Genomic DNA, 17,005 nt, shown 5'->3' on the forward strand with positions numbered 1-17,005 from the left:
AATGTTACCTTATGTGTACAGTTTATTCTGTACTGTACCACATCAGGGCATTGGATAGTTTTATATCCATGCAGACTCCTGATGCAGGTCTAGCGGCCGAAACACAACATCCTTTTTTTTTAAATAAACGTTTTTTGTTTTTAAGCCCATTTTTTTCCAGTCTCTGGTGTCTGTGGTCAACTTCCCACCCTTTTATGTTTACAGTTTTTGAAATGGTCCAGCAGGCATCCAATACATGCGCCCACAGTACTGCAGGCCACATTTTGGGGTCCCTTTGTAAAAGATCTCCTTAGTGTCCATGCGACCCTACTGGCCTGCGTAGTCTTCAGATTTGCAGTAAAATGTGTAGGTAGGCGACTTAATATTGTGGACCGCGAGCAACTTGGCAGTTGAAAAAGTGGAACCGCTTGACAAAACGTTTGAGAAGCTCTGCTGTAAACTGTGGTCCAGAAACCATTTCTTTCCTGGTGAGCAGCAGGAGAGGTTACTTTAATTTTTTTAATAGTTTGTAGGGAGGTCCGGTTGCAACTGCAATTCACTCACTCAGCACTCTCTCTCGTTAGAAGCTATCCAGTCAGAATGTAGGTTCTGAACTAAAAAGTTCACTGAACTTGATTCTTCAGTCAAAACTTGGGCCAAGTGCTTAGTAGAATTTATTTACAGGCAGAGGTCAAATACATAGTAATATAGTAACAAAGTAGATGACGGCAGAGAAAGACCTGTGCGGTCCATCCAGTCTGCCCAGAAGATAAACTCATATGTGTTACTTTATGTGTATACCTGACCTTGATTTGTATCTGGGAAAGAAAGCCAGCAGATCAATGTCACAACAAAAAGATTTTATTGAAGATACCGTGTATGAACAAATCGCCCGACACAGGCCGTGTTTCGCCCACCTAGGGCTGCGTTAGGGGCTACAATGAACAAATATATAATAATTATCATAGATCATAATAAATAAAATATAACACACATACAAGCATAATATATCAAATATATAATGACAAAAAACAATTAATAAAATATGGAATATTACTAAGTATACATAGAGAGTATACTAGAATAAGCATATCGCTACGCACTGTCCAATATAAATAATATATATATATACATGTACATAAAAGAGCATATATAAGAAAATATATATATAAAAGAAGTATATATAATGCAACAATTGTATGACAGTGCATATAAACATATATATAAAAGCATAATAAAATCTGACATCACGTAACAGCAAAGCAAGGGCACTGGTATAGGTTACGAACTTCAATACAAATATGTATAAAAAAATGTATAAATGTGAAATAATATTGTTCTTCTTTTTTTTTTTTATTATTCTTTCATTTTTTATTCACAATATATAAATATATATATATTTGGTTTTTAATTTGTTCTTATATTTTTATTGTTGTGCATTCTCTATATATATGGCTCACTGACATGCTCTTTTTTACTTAGGGTGTTCACATACATATTTTTTACATTGCTCTTTTATGTACATGTATATATATATATTATTTATATTGGACAGTGCGTAATCAATACGTTTATTCATGTAATTATTCTAGTATACTCTCTATGTATACCTAGTAATATTCCATATTTTATTGTTTTTTGTCAATTTATATATTTGATATATTATGTTCGTATGTGTGTTATATTTTATTTATTATGATCTATGATAATTATTATATATTTGTTCATTGTAGCCCCTGACGCAGCCCTAGGTGGGCGAAACACGGCCTGTGTCGTGCGATTTGTTCATACACGGTATCTTCAATAAAATCTTTTTGTTGTGACATTGATCTGCTGGCTTTCTTTCCCATATTGGATTTTGCAGATCATTTGCCTTGTTGTTTTTTGGGACCTTGATTTGTATCTGCCATTTTCATGGCACAGACCGTAGAAGTCTGCCCAGCACTAGCCCCGCCTCCCACCACAGGCTCTGCTACCCAATCTCCTCTAAGCTTCTGAGGATCCGTTCCTTCTGAACAGGATTCCTTTATGTTTCTCCCACGCATTTTTGAATTCTGTTACCATTTTCATCTCCACCACTTCCCGCAGGAGGGCATTCCAAGTACTCACCACTCTCTCCGTGAAAAAATACTTCCTGACATTTTTCTTGAGTCTGCCCCCCCCTTCAATCTCATTTCATGTCCTCTAGTTCTACTGCCTTCCCATCAACGGGAAAGGTTCCTTTGCGGATTAATACCTTTCAAATATTTGAACGTGTGTATCATATCACCCATGTTTCTCCTTTCCTCCAGGGTATACATATTCAGGTCATCAAATCTCTCCTCATACGTCTTGTAACGCAAATCCCATACCATTTTCGTAGCTTTTCTTTGCACCGCCTCAATTCTTTTTACATCCTTAGCAAGATACGGCCTTTAAAACTGAACATAATACTCCAAGTGGGGCCTCACCAATTACTTAAACAGGGGCATCAACACCTCCTTTCTTCTGCTGGTCACACCTCTCTCTATACAGCCTAACAACCTTCTAGCTACGGCCACCGCCTTATCACACTGTTTTGTCGCCTTCAGATCCTATCACCCCAAGATCCCTCTTCCTGCCTGTACATATCAGACTCTCCCCGCCTAACACATACGCCTCCCGTGGATTTCTACTCCCTAAGTGCATCACTTTGCATTTCTTCACATTGAATTTTAATTGCCAAACCTTAGACCATTCTTCTAGCTTCTGCAGATCCTTTTTCATGTTTTTCACTCCCTCCGGGGTGTCCACTCTATTACAAATCTTCGTATCATCCACAAAAAAGCAAACTTTACCTTCTAACCCTTTGGCATTGTCGCTCACAAATATATTGAACAGAATCGGCCCCAGCACTGATCCCTGAGGCACTCCACTACTCACCTTTCCCTCATCTGAGCAAATTCCATTAACCACCACCCTCTGGTGTCTGTCCATCAACCAGTTCCTAATCCAGTTCACCACTTTGGGTCCTAACTTCAGCCTGTCAAGTTTATTCAAGAGTCTCCTGTGAGGAACTGTGTCAAAGGCTTTGCTGAAATCTAAGTAGATTACATCTATCGCATGTCCTTGATTCAATTCCCTGGTCACCTAGTCAAAGAATTCAATGAGATTCATTTGGCACGATTTACCTTTGATAAAACCATGTTGTCTCGGATCTTGCAACTTATTGGATTCCAGGAAATTCACTGTCCTTTCCTTCAGCATCGCTTCCATTACTTTTCCAATAACTGAAGTGAGGCTTACCGGCCTGTAGTTTCCAGCTTCTTCCCTATCACCACTTTTGTGAAGAGGGACCACCTCCGCCGTTCTCCAATCCCTCGGAACCTCTCCCGTCTGCAAGGATTTATTAAACAAATCTTTAAGAGGACCTGCCAGAACCTCTCTGAGCTCCTTCAATATCCTGGGGTGGATCCCGTCTGGTCCCATGGCTTTGTCCACCTTTAGCTTTCCAAGTTGTTGATACACACTCTCTTCCTTGAATGGTGCTACATCCGCTCCACTCTCATATGTACTTTTGCCAGTTCAATTCAAGACTCTTGTACTAACTCATCAATGCTTATTTGGGAACGTTCCAGCCTATTTTCGAAATCCCACGAGAGACGTATGTGTTAGGCGGTGAGAGTCTGATAGGTACTGAGGGGGAGAGGGATCTTGGGGTGATAGTATCCGAGGATCTGAAAGCGACGAAACAGTGTGACAAGGCGGTGGCCGTAGCGAGAAGGTTGCTAGGCTGTATAGAGAGAGAGGTGTGATCAGCAGAAGAGAGGAAGTGTTGATGCCCCTGTACAAGTCCTTGGTGAGGCCCCACCTGGAGTATTGTGTTCAGTTTTGGAGGCCGTACCTTGCGAAGGATGTTAAAAAAATGGAAGCGGTGCAAAGAAAAGCTACGAGAATGGTATGGGATTTACGTTCCAAGACGTATGAGCAGAGACTTGCTGACCTGAACATGTATACCCTGGAGGAAAGGAGGAACAGGGGTGATATGATACAGACGTTCAAATACTTGAAAGGTATTAATCCACAAAAAAAATATTTTCCGGAGATGGGAAGGCGGTAGAACGAGAGGACATGAAATGAGATTGAAGGGGGGCAGACTCAAAAAAGATGTCAGGAAGTATTTTTTCACGGAGAGGGTGGTGGATGCTTGGAATGCCCTCCCGCAGGAGGTGGTGGAGATGAAAACGGTAATGGAATTCAAACATGCGTGGGATGTGCATAAAGGAATCCTGTGCAGCAGGAATGGATCCTCAGAAGCTTAGCCGAAATTGGGTGGCGGAGCAGGTGGGGGAAGAGAGGTTGGTGGTTGGGAGGCGAGGATAGTGGAGGGCAGACTTATAAGGTCCGTGCCAGAGCCAGTGATGGGAGGCGGGACTGGTGGTTGGGAGGTGGGAAATACTGCTGGGCAGACTTGTACGGTCTGTGCCCTGAAAAAGGCAAGTACAAATCAAGGTAAGGTATACACATGAGTTTATCTTGTTGGGCAGATTGGATGGACCATGCAGGTCTTTTTCTGCCGTCATCTACTATGTTACTATGTAATCATGTAAACCAAAATGAGCACTAAGATCCGAGACATCCCATCAGCTCTGTTGACTTTCCACTAAATCATTTACTTATGTTGAGACAAAACTTGGGCCTTCTCTATCGCTGTGGAATGCTCTACCTGGATACCTGAGATCATGTGAAGACACTCAACAATTCAAACAGCTTCTAAAAACGCATCTGTTTGTGAAAGCCTTTTTGGCTACATGAAGACTTATCTGATTGACCTCTCTCTCTCTCTCTCTCTCTCTTTATCTGTGTTTTTTTTTCTTTTCTTGTTTGGGACCAGCCTAGAGATCATGTTTTAGCTTAAAATGTTTAGCGATTGTTACATGTTCAAGATTATGTATGTGAATATTGTTACTCGTCTTGGAAAAAGGTGGGATATAAATATAGCAAATGAATAAATTTATCAAGAATGAATATTAAATCCTCATGTATTGTGGAATGCACTTCTGTGTGTCAGTAAAATGAAGCCTCTGTAGAAGTTGTTGCAAACTGAGCATTCGTGCTAAGCCAAAAGTAGTTAGCATATGCTGATTAGTTCTCAAAGTCTCCTGTGTAAATTGACTGAAAGTAAAAGGGATGTGAAACCAAGCAGAGGAGATGTCATCCCCCAATCCCCTCCACAAGGCCACTCCCAAACAAGCCCCCTTCAGAGCAACGGGCATCCTCTCCCAGATCTTTCATGCGAGGCATCCCTTTGCCCTATTACGGTCAGCTCATGCCATCAGAAGGGTCATCGAGACTAAGTCCTTAAATGCTTATGAGTCTCTGTTCAGTTCTCTAATACTACAGTTCATTCCATGGGAAATTCCCACTTTCCTTTTATTAAATTAAATAACGCAGTGCAGGCGCCAAACTGGGCAGATGAGAGAATGTCACTTGGCAAACTTCTGGATGTAGAAGTGTAGCAGGTGCCAAGTTCATTTTTCTTCAGTGGATTAAATGTGACTTAAAAAACCTCTCGTGATTTGTTCCTAATTGAAACCACTCTATGCAATTTCAGTGCTGAGTAACTGTTGGGGAACATGTGGTGACAACTTCTAACTTTTCGGGATCACTTTTCACTGCAACAGACGCTGCTCTGCAGAAGTTGACTTGTCCATTCTCCCATATAACACACAGTCAGTGTTCACATTCCCTTCTTTCCTTTGCACATCCCCATCTTCCCCTCACCCTCCAGAGACCAGGACCCTGAAAGTTGCCATACACTGTAAGGCTAACCTGACACCACTACGAACTCTAAAGCCAAGCACCACAGCTGAAAGAGAAAACTGCCCAGTGCCAAGTTCTGTTCAGTTGCTACGAGAAGGAAATGATGTTGAGACGGAGCACATACCCTCATGCCACATCTGCTCCAAAATGAGAATCCAAAGGGAGCCCAAGCAGCTCTGCCACCTGGAACTCTACCAGGACAGGAGAGTCTCCGGAGATCTGCTCATTTTGTGGGAAGATGATCCAGTACTACTATCATTTCAAAATCCGAAGTACGCCTCACTGCACACATACACATAAGAAGCAGTTCTTGCCCCCTGAGGGGGTTAAAGGTCGTCTTCCACAGGCGACCCCCCCAACCACCCAGCATTCTCGGCTCCCCTTGACACAGCGTGGGTGCCTGTGGGCTTCGCCGGAAGCCCGCCCATGCAGCTCAACCCGGCTTCAGGGTAATGCTCACACCCCCATTATGGGCTGGCTCCGGATCGGGTAAAAAGTAGAAGATATCAATGCAGGGGGCATGAACAGAAAGTCAGGGAGCTGAAGGCGGGCAGGTGAGCCAGCCCTCGGAAAAAAGGTGCCAGTACGCTGTACCAGCGCATACTGGCACAAAAAAAGCACTGATTGTACCATAGGATAGGTCCACCAAATGTGTAAGTATGTTCCCTGCTCTAAGCAGACCCTCCAGCAAGTTGCTTTCCTGGACTGATCTCATTTGCTAATGGTGCTTTGTGGTAAGCTTGTTTATCATTCTGTTCCAGGTTGTTTGTTTTGTTTCCCTTGGAGTTACCCTTTGTGCTGTGTTTGTATTTTGTCCTGCTTCTTGTCTTTGTGGCAGACTCCAGACCTTTGTTTCTTTCTGTGGGGGTTGTTTGTTTGTTCTTCCCTGTGTTTACCTTTGTCTGCAGTGTTCCTGCCTCTGGCAGCTGTGTGTTCAGAGCCTGGTTAACCCTTTGACTGCAGTATTTTGCCTGCCTCTGGCAGCTGAGTGTTTGGAGCAGTCTTTCCCTTGTGACTGTTTTAATTCTTTTTTGCTGTCACTACCCTCGCTATTACTGTGTACTGCTCTTTCTGAGCGGGGTGCGTCTCTATATTTTGCTGGCTTTTCCCTCTACTGTCTGCTGGGGGTCTCTGCTCTCTGTATCCATATTTCTCAGTCCCTCATTTCCTTTGTGTGCTGTGAGACACAGCCTGACATGTTTCCTATAGTTACCTCTCTTAGTTCATTTTTCCCTTGTGGCCTTAGCGAGCACTTAGTGTGTTGGTGCCCTAGTCCCCGTGGGGACCCCTCGTTTTTTCTTTCTCCCTTCCCTGGGTTTGAGTCAATTCCGGTTAGGCGGTGAGGCCCGTATGGCTGTATTCTGAGCAAGTGGGTTCCCGACAGGCGTGAGGCCCGCCTGAACGCCCTATCTTCCACTTTCTGGTAGTGCAAGTTGGTCGCATGTGTGTGTTCAGGGCTTGGTAGCTGGGGTGGCGTATAGTACCTGTTCGGTCCATCCTAGGCCTTGGCCTAAAAGCTATACCAGGCCTTAGCCTAGGCTCAATGGCTCACGACCAGCCTGACAGAAACCTCCCTTTCCAACTTAGATTCCTTCCCCCCCCCCCCCCCCCAATAAACGTAAACACTTTTTGGTTCCATGTTTCAAATGTGCCATTTGGAATACCTATAGGCAAGGAATTTTGGAAGAAACATCATCTTTTTAGCTTCTGTTCATCCCATCCAGGATAATATAAGCTTGTTACACCGCTCCAGATTCCGATTAATCTGGGCCAATAGCGGATCATAATTCCATTTATCATTTTATAATCCTTCCCAAGGTCACTCCTAAATACTTTATAAAAGTTGTTATCATCTGAAACGTGTGCCTGAGCTTGGATGACTACAATGTACCAAAACAGTCCATGTGGCAACACTCGTGTGCTGAAGACGCAGGGGTCAGAGGTCATAGTTCCTGCAGACCCCACAGAGTCCTGTCGAGGCACAAAGGAGTGCTTGAGTTTGGAGATAGTGTAGTATACCTCTGAGTGAATTAGCTGGAATGATATTTAACATGGGAAGGTTGGAAGCAAAACTCTTGACAGTAGGTGCAACATAACATAGTAACATGGTAACATAGTAGATGACAGCAGAAAAAGACCTGCATGGTCCATCCAGTCTGCCCAACAAGATAAACTCATATGTGTATACCTTACCTTGATTTGTACCTGCCTTTTTCAGGGCACAGACCGTACAAGTCTGCCCAGCAGTATTTCCCGCCTCCCAACCACCAGTCCCGCCTCCCATCACTGGCTCTGGCACAGAGCGTATAACTCAAAGACAAGCCAACTTACAAGCAAGTAGCTTTTACTAAACACTTTTTTGTCACTCTTGATTCCATGTGAAATTCTATTTCTAGCACACAATCAGTGCTTGGCAATAGCAGAAAGATAGGATTAAGCTGGCTAAAATCATGCGTTTAAATGCATACAAGAAAAGAGCGTACGCCTTGAAAAGCCAGAATAGAACTCATATTCCCGAAGGTGCAGAAAACAACAACAGAGAAGACAAAGGAATATATCATGACAATGATAAGAATGAAAGACGACGGGAGATCATCACGTGATGTAGTACTGAAGGATGCTCGTCTAACCAGCTCTGGGGCTACCTTTGAAAATTACTGGCACATTGAAGTCACACTGGTCAATTTCCCCTCCTTGACCATGTGCACATTTCGGAGCAGTGTATGGACAGATTTTTAGAATGCCTGGGAGACCAGATGCCTGCAAATTCCACCCAAAAAAAGACCATGACAAAGTGAAACAACAACTGAAAGACAAGATGACGACTCCTGCGTTGGGAGCTGTTTCTCAATTTACAGAGAAGGCCCTCTTGGTAGAGCAAGTACTGGGCCCGAGGTTGGTACTTTCAGACCAAATTAACCATTTAGAAGCTCTTCTTACTGACAGGGCTCGGCACACAACAGAATTGGTAACGCAAGTGTCTGGGTTCAAGGAAGGTGCACAGACATCCATGGTGACCCTGCAACAACTTCAAAACACCCTTCGCACTCATGAGGCTAAGCTGAAGGACTTCGAAAATCGGTCCAGATGGGGTAACTTACATTTCTTTGGTATTCTTGGGACCATATCTGATCAACATTTGCTTACCGAAATGAAGAGTTGGTTGGAAAAAGCTTTACTGCTGAACTCCACTATAGGTCCATTGAAGCTGGAAAAAGCACACCACATAGGGTGGAGAAATAGGGGTGAGCCCAGGCCTCACACAGTGATCGTCAAATTTAGAACGCATAAATAAATAAAATAAATCTCTGTAAAGTGGAAACTTTGAAAGTGTACAAAAGCCGTCGAGAGTCAGTGACCTATGAAGGGAACCCTGTGAGGATGTTCCAGGACTTTTCAGCATCATTAATGGAAAAGTGGAAGCACTTTCACCCCCCCCCCCCCCCACCTTGGCTGAGTGCCAAATCTGCTTTATGTTTTATATATCCAGCAATTTTGAATATTTACTATGATGGGAAATGGCAAACGTATACACCACATGCAGAGGTCAGTGATTTCAACTCCATAGGATTTGGGACTTCGTCCACCACATGAAGGACTGGACTTATTTGTAATTTTAGGATTCCTTTATACATTAAGGGTTATGGTTGCTTTGGATTATTTTGACCTTAACAGTGTATCGGTTCCTTTTACCAGTGTATGCCTTGTAGCGAGTAGTAGTAGTAGTGTATGCATACTTTGCTTGTGGAGTCCCTGGATGGCATCTGATGCGTTCTCTGCTGCATCTTTACCAATTAAGAGGTGAAGGTGTGGGGAGGGGGAGTTTAAGTCTGGGGGGGTTCAGGTTTGTGCATGTTTGCCATTTGCATGGTACACCATTGATTTGGTGAGGTTTTGGAGTGTTTTTCTTTCTACTATTTTCCTTTGGTGGGGTACAGGTCATCAGGGCCATGCCTAGGGTCTCTGGTGCCCCCCCTGCAGACTATCAGTTGGCGCCCCCCCCCTCCCCATGTGGCACAAGATGGCAAGGCTTACAAGCCTTTCTTGCGAAATACTTGATCGCAAATAATTTTTTATGATTTTTAACCGTGAAAATGATCGCTCACCACTTGCCACACTGACAGGAATTGTCAGCAATATTCTTAGAAAACAAATTGCTATACATTGCAAAATAAGATAGCAGATGTAAATTCTCAAAGTGGACATATTCCAAACACTAAAATGAAAATAAAATGATTTTTTCTACCTTTGTTGTCTAGTGACTTTGTTTTTCTATCCATATTGGTCCCAGTCTCTGATTCTGCTGCTCTCTATCCGTTCCCTTAACTCCGTTTCCAGGGCTTCCTTTCCATTTATTTCTTTACTTTCCTCCTTTCTTCTTCATTTCTTGCCCTACATCCGTAAGTAAAAGCTGTGTCCTCCTCTGTAGAATTGACTGGAGGAGGTATAACGTGGATCCAGCTTTTGCCTATTTTCTCCATCCATGTGCAGTTTTTCTCCTCTCTCCCCTGCCCCCCACCTCCATCCATCCATCCCCAGCAATTCTCCTCTCTCCCCTGCCCCCCACTTCCATCCATCCATCCATCCCCAGAAATTCTCCTTTCTCCCCTGACCCCCACCTCCATCCATCCATCCCCTCGATCGCACGATCTACCTCCTCCCTCTGTCTCACTCTCAACAGCAGCGGTAGCGATTCAAACACGCTACCTCCTGCTTCTAACCCAGAAGCAGAGATGCTTCCGGGTTAGAAGCAGGAGGCAGCCTGTTTGAATCGCGACGCTACCGCTGCTGTTGAGAGTGAGACAGAGGGAGGAGGTAGATCGTGGCGGCGGTAGGCAGCGTCTGGGAAGCGCTGCCGTCAGAGAGAAGGAGGCAGATGCAGGATCAGCGCTGCCTGCTCCCTCCGCTCCGCTGCTGGGTGGGCCTGAACCCAAACTGGGTGGGCCTAGCCCCATCCAGGCCCACCCGTGGCTACGCCCCTGGTCCAGCACTTCTCCTCTCTCATCCCCTCCATCCATGTTCAGCATTTCTCCTCTCTCGTCCCTCCCCTGTATCCATATAAAGCAATAATTCTCTCTCCCCTCTCCTCCATCCAAAACCAGCATTTCTCCTCTCTCCCCGCCAACTCCTCCATCCATCCATGTCCAGAGAATCTCTATTCCCTGCCCTCCCCTCTCATCCATGTCCAGTGATTCTCCTCTCTCCCCTGCCCTTCATGTCCAGCGAATCTCCTTTCGCTGACCTCCCCTCCATGTCCAGTATGTCTCCTCTGCCCCCTGCCCTCCCCTCTCATCCATGTCCAGCAATTCTCTCTTCCCTGCCCTCCTCTCCCCTCCCCTCCATGTCCAGCATGGAGAGGGGAGGGCAGGGGTGGGAGGCGACATGCTGGACATGGAGGGGAGGGCAGGGGAGGGGAGAGAGAATTGCTGGACATGGAGGGGAGGGCAGGGGAGAGAGGAGAATCGCGAATTCGGGTAAAAGATTTTGGAGCGCGAGAGCAGGAACAGAAGGGAGCGGGCAAGTGAGACGGACCTCAGGAAAAAGGTGCCGGTACAAAAAAAAGCACTGTATGTATCCCTCATTGATAAGTCTCTGACTCTAAAGTTTAGCAATTTCATTAAAGCAAAATGTATTTTCACATATCACAAACTCTTCCTATCCAAGCAGAATGTTTTATATTTATTTATTTATTGCATTTGTATCCCACATTTTCCCACCTCTTTGCAGGCTCAATGTAACATAGTAAATTACAGCAGATAAAGACCTGTATGGTCCATCCAGTCTGCCCAACAAGATAAAGTATCATATACCATGTAAAATGAGTTTATATGAATCAGGGGCGTATCTGCGTGGGGCCACAGGGGCCTGGGCCCCCGCAGATTTTGCCCTGGCCCCCCTCCCCGCCGTCAACCCTCCCCCGCTGCTTACTTTTGCTGGCGGGGGGCCCCAACCCCCGCCAGCCGAGGTCCGACCCGAAGTCTTCATATTTCGTCTTCCTCCGTGGCCATGCTGCAAGGAAGTAACACTGCAGTGCTAATTCGCTGAATCCAGTTTGGAGTCTGACGTCGCAGCACGTTGTACGGCGGCGGTGGTGGCGGCGGCGGCAGCGGCGGCGGGGGGGGGGGGGAAGGGAGGCAAAAATGTGCCCCCCCTCTTTTGCTCTGCCCTCCCCTACCGCCGGATTCCAGATACGCCCCTGATATGAATACCCAAGTTTGATTTGTCCTTGCCATTCTCAGGGCACAGACTGTAGAAGTCTGCCCAGCACTCTTCTTATGCTAAGTTCTGATACGAAAGCCGAAGTGGAGGAGTGGCCTAGTGGTTAGGGTGGTGGACTTTGGTCCTGAGGAACTGAGTTCAATTCCCACTGCAAGCACAGGCAGCTCCTTGTGACTCTGGGCAAGTCACTTAACCCTCCATTGTCCCAGGTACAAATAAGTACCTGTATACAATATATAAGCTGCATTGAGCCTGCCATGAGTGGGAAAGGGCAGGGTACGAATGTAACAAAAAAAAAAAAAAAAAGTCCCTTAAAATATACACTCAAGCCCATCCATATCTATTCAGTCACAGTCAGGGCAGAGACCAGAGAAGTCTGCCCAGCCAGCAATTTTCATATACTAAAGGTTTTGAAGATTCTGGTGGCTTACAATACATCATGAATGGTGGAGATATATAAGAAATAAACATTTAGTAATTACACACAAAAAAAGCAATCAGATTTTCACTTACCAGCTCTAAGCTAAACTTCCTCTTTGAACCTACTGTTTGAACCATCAGCCAATAAAATGGCTTTTAGCAGGGCCGCCGAGAGGGGGGGATAGAGGGGACAAAAGTCCTCGGGCCCGGGCCTCCGGGGGGGGGGGGGGGGGCCAGCGCCGCCACAGTCTGGCCCACCCGCTCTTCGTCGCTCCCACAACTAACTTGAAGCACCTTCATCTTCGACGCAAGCAGCAGCAGCAGGGCAGGCCACTCCTTCCTTCCATATCCCGCCCTCACCTGACGTAACGTCCGCGAAGGCGGGGCAGGGAAGGAAGGAGAGGTCTGCCCTGCTGCTGCTGCTTGCGTCGAAGATGAAGGCACTTCAGGTTAGTTCAGAGGGCCTGGCACTGGCAGTGGGTGGAGGGGGGCCCGGCAACCTCGGGTGGGGGGGCGCAATGCGACGTGAACTCGGGGGTGGGGTGCCCGGGAGCGGCCTTGTCCCGGGCCTGGCCCCGGCTCTCGGCGGCCCTGGCTTTTAGCTGTAGATATCTCAGGTTACCTGATAATTATGCACACATCACTGCAGTCATGCCCTCCTCTCAGTGTACATGCTCAGAAAAAAACAAACAAACTTTGAATCACTTACAGATTTTAACAATTACACTATTTATTTTTTATTTCTCCCCAGTCTCACTTGCACACCTCCCTCCAAACCTGTTCTCTTTAATTTGAATGTTGTTCAGGCTCACCCTGAATGAGGAGTTCTTCCCGCACCAAAGACATATATAGCACTGGTTGTACTCATTGAAGCAACTTTAGCAGAGCGTGACTGCCTCAGCACTGCTGGGCTGCCTTTACTTCCTGACGCGGAGAGGGAAGGGCAGGGGCATGGGCAGGGTAGTTGACACCTGGGGCCGGTCATTTTTTAACACCCCCCCCCCCCCCCGAAATCCAGTACTAGGCAGACCGAGAATACAAAACACTCAGGACCTATAGAGCAATTCTACCATACCATAAGCAGTAATTTCTACGAGCCACACAAGGAAAAGGAAAGCATCTTAAACACTACAGTGAGCACTAGAACATCAATTCACCTATTGTAAAACGAAAACACAGATTAGTACAGATAGTCGATCCTGCACAGTCAATGCCAACCGAAAGCCATGTCTTTTTCACAAACACAGATACACCCTAATCCACTATAGAATAAGTAATCATAAACTTTCTATTTAGACAAAAATTAAACTGAACCCCCAAGATGCCAGACTCTGCATAAAATGCAACACCACAGAAACAGAAAATGTCCCCTAGTACTGTGCAAAATATAAAGACAGCAGATGTAAATTTGAAAAAACTAACAAGTACCAATCACCACTTTACAAATTAACAAATAGAAATAAAACAAATAATATCATTTTATTGGACTAATACATTTAGCTTTCAGAGGCCAAAACCTCCTTCCTCAGGTCAATTCAGTATAGTACTGTTACAGTGTCCTATCCTGACCTGAGGAAGCGGGTTTTGTTCTCCGAAAGTAAAATGTATTAAAATTAGTCCAATAAAAAGATGACCTTATTTACATGTTCTATTATAAACATTTATTAACACAGCTACAATACTATATCCTAAAGCAAAATAATTAAAATATATATTTACAGTTTGTTGTCTCTGGTTTCTGCTTTCCTCATCTTCTTTTCACTGTCTTCCTTCCATCCAGCATGTCTTCGCTCACTCTCTGCCATCCAGTGTCTGCCCTCTCTAATGTCCCTTCCATCCAGTATCTGCCCTCTCTCTCTGCCCCTTCCATCCATTGTCTGCCCTCTCTCCCCTCCATCCACTTCTGCCCCTTCCGTGCACCATCTGCCCCAGTCTGCCATCTCTCTCTCCCCCTTCCATGAACATCTGCCCTCTATCTCTTCCCTTTCCATCCACCATTTGCCCCAGTCTGCCCTCTTTCTCTCTCCCCTTCCACCCACCATCTGCCCTTTCTCTCTGCCCCTTCAATCCGTCTGCCTTCCCTCTACCATCCATCCAGGGTCGGCCCTCCCTCACGCTCCCCCCTTCTATCCCCTCTCTCTCTGCCCCCTCTTTTCAGCCCCCAGTTCCAGACCCCTTATTCCACCTGCCCCTAGTTCCAGCCCCAGCCCACATCTTCCATCTGCCCCCCTTTTCAGCCCCACTATCCCACCAGTCCCCAGCCCTTTTCTCCCATCAGTCCCGAGCTTCAGCCCCCAGCCACTTCTCCCTGTCCCCTTTAAAGCCCCTAGTCCCCTCAGTTTCAGCCCCCTTCATCCACCACATGCCTTGCATCCCCCCTTTTCAGCCCCAGACCCATTCTCCCACCTGCCCCAGGCATGGACACATTTTCCCTCCTGCCCCCTTGTCAGACCCCAGTTCCAGCTTCAGACCCCTTCTCCCATCTGAGCACTCCCCTCCCCCTCCCCTTCTCCCCTCTCTGAGCACCCCTCTGAGCTCCCCCACCCCTCCCCAATCCCCTTCTCCCCTCTCTGAGCTCCCCACCCTCCCTAATCCCCTTTAAGCACCCCTCTGAGCTCCCCCATCCCTCCCCAATCCCCTTCTCCCCTCTCTGAGCTCCCCACCCTCCCTAATCCCCTTTAAGCACCCCTCTGAGCTCCCCCACCCTTCCCCAATCCCCTTCTCCCCTCTCTGAGCTCCCCCACCCTCCCTAATCCCCTTTAAGCACCCCTCTGAGCTCCCCCACCCTTCCCCAATCCCCTTCTCCCCTCTCTGAGCTGCCCCACCCTCCCTAATCCCCTTTAAGCACCCCTCTGAGCTCCCCCACCCTTCCCCAATCCCCTTCTCCCCTCTCTGAGCTCTCCCACCCTCCCTAATCCCCTCTGAGCTCCCCCACCCCTCCCCAATCCCCATCTCCCCTCTGAGTCCCCCCTGACCCGACAGCTGAGATCCGTTCTCCTGCTGCTCCTACCCTGTGCTGCCTTAAAAAATTTTTTTTCAAAGCGCCAGAGAGTGGCAGGCAGCGCGCCTCGCATCTGCCCTGCTAGTAAAGAAGATCTCGTTGACGTCGTCGTCCTTCCCACACTGAAGTCCCGCCCGCCCTCGTGGTAATAGGAAGTTGCCTCAGAGGGGGGCGGGACTCAATGTGGGAAGGGCGAAGACGTCAGTGAGATCTTCTTTACTAGCAGGGCAGACGCGAGGCGCGCTGCCTGCCACTCTCCGGCGCTTCGAAAAATTTTTTTAAAGGCGGAGCAGTGAGAGCGGAGCACCCCCCCACCCGATGACACCCGGGGCGGACCGCCCCCACCGCCCCGCCCTTGCTACGCCACTGGGCAGGGGAGAGAGCAGAATCACAACTTCAGGTAAAAGATTTTGCAAGTGAGCGGACCTGGGTGGCGCCCTCAAGAGGTCAGCGCCCCCCTGCGGTGCTTACCCCGCTTACCGTGTTGGCACGGCCCTGCAGATCATCTTTCTTATTTAGTGGATTATTGGCAGTTAGTTGGGAGGGGAGGGGAGACTTTCATCCTAGTGACTGATCTTAATTACCATTGCAAATCCTTGTGAGCTTAGGCAAGTCACGTAACCCTCCATTGCTCCAGGTATATAACAAAATTTAGAGAGTGAGCCCTCTAGAGACAGAGAAAATCCCTGCATACAATATGTACAGCAATGTTTCCATCTAGCAGATTAGTTCTGTCCCGATACACGGAAGACTTTGAGGTTCATTATAAGACTGGATCTTGAATGCCACATCTAAAGAGATGACAAATGGTTAGCAGGATCTTCTATAGTAACATTTATTAGTCTTTGAGTAAGATGGACATGGTGAAGCCACTGCTACTACTTCGGTTACTCCCAGGTACTTTGTGACCTACATTGGCCACAGTTGGAAAAGGGATACTGGCCTAGATGGACCATTGGTTTGACAAATACGGCTATTCTTACAATTTCCTAGTCTTACAGTTTCTGCCAGACACTTGTGACCAGGACTGGCCACTGGGACAGATGGAACTAGCTTCAACCATTATGTATTTAGTATTAAAATTTGTTATTCATTTCAAGTATGAAATAAAGCTGTGAACAGTTATGTTTAAAAAGTTGAATTTACTGTAAAGACCAACAATACAAAAGCAACAAAAAACAACAATTTGGCAAAACTTTACACCATACCCTAGATGGTGCATAGAAAACATGCAGCAGAGCCAGAGAGGGTCAGGCTGGATACGTCCCTGAGGCACCATGTTACTTACACCTTGACCAGCTCGTAATTCAGCCAAGGTCCATACCTCCCAAAACAAGGCCGTTGAGCCTCCATATCTGCCTCCTCAGCTTGTAATTCAATCCAAATCCATGGCTTCAATAACTAGGCTGTTGAGCCACTTCCTTGGCTGCAAAAGGAATTAAACCGCATTGAGTGCATGCCCTAGATCTAAGTCTCAGAGGAAATCCCAAAGGAACTCACTTTATCCGCTCAGCATCTCTCTGTGGTAAAACCACCTCTGTTCAGATTCAGCAAGTTACTTGATTCCAGTTACTTCCCTCTCCTTTTCATCGGTAAGGTTTCCAT

Source organism: Microcaecilia unicolor, unplaced genomic scaffold (genome assembly GCF_901765095.1).
Source record: "Microcaecilia unicolor unplaced genomic scaffold, aMicUni1.1, whole genome shotgun sequence".
Lineage (NCBI taxonomy): Eukaryota > Metazoa > Chordata > Amphibia > Gymnophiona > Siphonopidae > Microcaecilia > Microcaecilia unicolor.